At 43.0% G+C, this 4,161-nt stretch overlaps 1 pseudogene; it reads right to left on the reverse strand.

The window, feature by feature from the left end:
• Positions 1 to 225: 225 nt before the first annotated feature.
• LOC116540731 overlaps positions 226 to 4,161 on the reverse strand; it is a 14,263-nt pseudogene continuing 10,327 nt past the window's right edge.

The raw sequence follows: 4,161 nt of genomic DNA on the forward strand, positions 1-4,161 counted from the left end.
AGGGGAGAATAAAGAGAATGAAACAATCAATAATGGCAAAACAAAACCTTGTAATTTGCAGCTGCTATATAATAAAGTAAATTTTGCTGCACTGTGTCCTGTTTAATATGATACCTCCCCAGCTCTGTTGAAGCAGAATATTAACTGCTTTCCTGCAAACCATTTAACCTTATCTATCCTCCCCTCATTTAGCAAAGTTCCCAGCCATCTAAAAATTTCTTTTTCTTACTGACCAGATGCAAGGTCACAGAGCAGATAAGCTCAAAACTGCAGAATGTGTTTCTCAAAATGTTACTTTTCAAATGTAAAGTGCATCACAAGACATGATACATGCTGATGAACTGTTCTTTGTTTTAGCTTCTATAAATCTACTTCCTGCTTTGTCATCCTGTACCATATAGGTGCATAAAAGGGACCCCATTTTCTTTGTCCTTTGCTCAGAATTAGGAAGCAATTCTGCTGAGCCCATGATCACATTAAATAAAATTCTCCTGCAACCCCACCGGCCTCTCCAGCTCTCTGATTTTCCACTATAAAGCAAGGACGCAGCTCCCAAGAGGCAACAAGAGAAAATACAAAGATAAGCAAGGGCACGTCCCCGCTTCTGGGGGAAACTGGACTCACCCAGGGAGACCAGGTTCCTGTAGTTCTCCAACATCACGTCCCTGTATAAAGCCCTCTGAGCAGGCTCCAGGCATCTCCACTCCTCCGGAGAGAACTCTATGGCCACATCTCTGAATGTCAATGGACCCTGAAATGAAAGCACATTTTAACCACATAGTTATGGGAGGCGTTCTTATCTTTACAGAGAATGAGAAGAGGAGAGAGGTGAAAGCACGGATTTAATTGTAGGGAATGTTCTGACAAATGGAGAAAGGGATTTTTCACATTATGTCTTCCCAGTTGTTTATTATACTTTGTGAAGAAGTCTTGATTCCCTCATGGTATTTTTTATGTTTGTGGATGATAGAAGAAATATACAAACAAAAAAATCAATGCAGGGTTTCTGTTATAGAAATGTTAGAAACTTTTCAATGACACACCAAGTGACATTCAGTATCTACGTGAGGCAGAGCATGAGTAATGTCTTCAGAGATGACAATGTCCACTACGAAAGATCGGCTGGGCACAGGGCACATGCCTGTAATCCCAGCTACCCGGGAGGAGGAGGCAGGAGAAATGCTTGATCCCATGAGGCAAAGGTGGCAGTGACCTGAGACTGCACCACTGCACTCCAGCCTGGGCAACAGAGACTCTGTCTCAAAAAAAAAAAAAAAAAAAAAAAAAATTAGCCAAGCATGGTGGTAGGCACCTGTGGTGCCAGCTACTTAAGAGGCTGAGGTGGGAAGATGGCTTCAGCTTGAGGGTGAAGGTTGCTATGATCTAAGACTGCACCACTGGTCTCCAGCCTGGGCAACAAAGCAAGACCTCCTCTCAAAACAAAATACATGAAAGCAAAACTTCTCAAAGTATGAAAATCCATTTGTTTTTAATTAATTGTTATTATTATTTGCGACAGTTTTGCTCTTGTTGCTCAGTCTGGAATGCAATGGCGCAATCTTGGCTCACAGCAACCTCAACCTCCCGGGTTCAAGTGATTCTCCTGCCTCAGCCTCCTGAGTAGCTGGGATTACAGGTATGCAACACCACGCCTGGCTAATTTTTTGTACTTTTAGTGGAGACAGGGTTTCTCCACTTTGGTCAGGTTGGTCCTGAACTCCCAACCTCAGGTGATCCACCCACCTCGGCCTCTCAAAGTGCTGGGAGACTACAGGCGTGAAACACCACACCTGGCCAAAAATCCATTTTGTATATATATGACCACAAAATAAAACCTACACACACTCACAAAAAAAAAAAAAAAAAACAAAATTAGCCAGGCATGGTGGCAGGCACCTGTGGTCCCAGGTACTTGGGAGGCTGAGGTTGGAGGATGGCTGACCTGAGGGTAGAGCTGGCAGTGAGCTAAGATTGCCTAAGATCATGCCACTGTGCTCCAGCCTGGGCAACAAAGCAAGAGCGTGTCTCAAAATAACATAACATGAAAACAAAATTACTCAAGTATGAAAATCCATTTTGTATATATGTGTCCAAAAAATAATAAAAACCTACACAGACTCACAAAAAAACTAGAGGTTGATGGGCCAGTCTCAGTGGCTCACACCTGTAATCCTAGCACTATGGGAGATCAAGGCAGGCAAATTATGAGGTCAGGAGATCGAGATCATTCTGGCTAACACGGTACAAAAAAGTAGCCGGGCATGGTAATGGTAGTCCTGGCTACTCGGGAGGCTGAGGCAGGAGAATCGTTTGAACCTGGGAGGTGGAGGTTGCAGTGAGCTGAGATTGCACCACTGCACTCCAGCCTGGGCAACAGAGCGAGACTCTATCTCAAAAAACAAAACAAAACAAAAAAACTAGATGTTAATACAAAGGGTTGTCATTTTCTCCAGATTTTCAAAATATATTATACACATGTGTGTATATATATGTATATGTGTGTGTCTGTGTGTGTGTGTGTGTGTGTGTGTGTGTGTATAAAGGTTTTAAAAATATAAAAAGTAGCAAGTTTGGGCTGGGCATCGTGGTGCATGCCTGTAATCCCAGCACACTGGGAAGCCGAGGCGGGCAGATCATGAGGTCAAGAAATCAAGACCATCCTAGCAACAATGGTAAAACCCCATCTCTACTAAAAACACAAAAAGAAAAAAAATTAGCCGGGTATGGTGGCAAGCGCCTGTAATCCCAGCTACTCAGGAGGCTGAGGTTGCAGTGAGCCAAGATCACACCACTGTACTCCAGAGTGAGACTTTATCCAAAAAAAAAAAGAAGTCAGGGGACGACAGATGCTGGAGAGGATGTGGAGAAATAGGAACGCTTTTACACTGCTGGTGGGAGTGTAAATTAGTTCAACCATTGTGGAAGACAGTGTGGCAATTCCTCAAGGATCTAGAACTAGAAATACCATTTGACCCAGCAATCACATTACTAGCTATATAACCAAAGGAGTATAAATCATTCTATTATAAAGACACATGCACACGTACGTTTACTGTGGCACTGTTGACAGCAGCGAAGACTTGGAACCAACACAAATGCCCATCAGTGATAGACTGGATAAAGAAAATGTGGCAAAGATGCACCATGGAATACTATGCAGCCATTAAAAAATGATAAGTTAATGTCCGTTGCAGGGACATGGATGAAGCTGGAAACCATCTTTCTAAGCAAACTAACCCACGAACAGAAAACCAAACACCACATGTTCTCACTCAAAAGTGGGAGTGGAACAATGAGAACATATGGAAACAGGGAGGGAAACATCACACACTTGGGCCTATCGGGGGATGGGGAGGGACAGCATTAGGAGAAATAGCTAATGTAGATGACGGGGTGATGGATGCAGGCAACCACCATGGCATGTGTATACCTATGTAACAAACCTGCTTGTTCTGCACATGTACCCTAGAACATAAAGTACAATTAAAAATAAATAAATAAATAACTATTGAGTAATGGCCTTAATTCCAAAGTGATGAAATAATCTGTACAACAAACTGTGATGACACGAGATTACTTCTGTAACAAGCCCTCACATATAGACCCAAACCTCAGGTCAAAGAATATTACATTTTTTAAATTTACTGCAGAATTTTTTCTAAAGTCTCATAACAATACAGAAATCCACATGTATGTGACTTGCAATGACACCTGACACAGAGCTAACCTTAGTGTCTTCCCAGTGAAGCTGGAAGGAGGGTGGAGGGAAAGGAGGTGCTTTATGGTCAAGGGCATAAGCTGCAGCTTTGCTTGGAGCTTTACCACAAAACATATATACATCACGTGATGTTTAAATATAAAAATATACATTTAATAATAATTTGTGGGCTGGGCATGGTGGCTTGCACCTGTAATCCCAACACTCTAGTAGGCTGAGGCGGGTGGATCACCTGAGGTCAGGAGTTTGAGACCGGCCTGGCCAACATGCTAAAATCCCATCTCTACTAAAAATATTAAAAATTGGCCGGGCGCGGTGGCTCAAGCCTGTAATCCCAGCACTTTGGGAGGCCGAGGCGGGTGGATCACGAGGTCAAGAGATCGAGACCATCCTGGCCAACATGGTGAAACCCCGTCTCTACTAAAAATACAAAACATGAGCTG

Source organism: Sapajus apella, unplaced genomic scaffold (assembly GCF_009761245.1).
Source record: "Sapajus apella isolate SASKATOON/1434 unplaced genomic scaffold, GSC_monkey_1.0 scaffold144, whole genome shotgun sequence".
NCBI classification, from domain to species: Eukaryota; Metazoa; Chordata; class Mammalia; order Primates; family Cebidae; genus Sapajus; species Sapajus apella.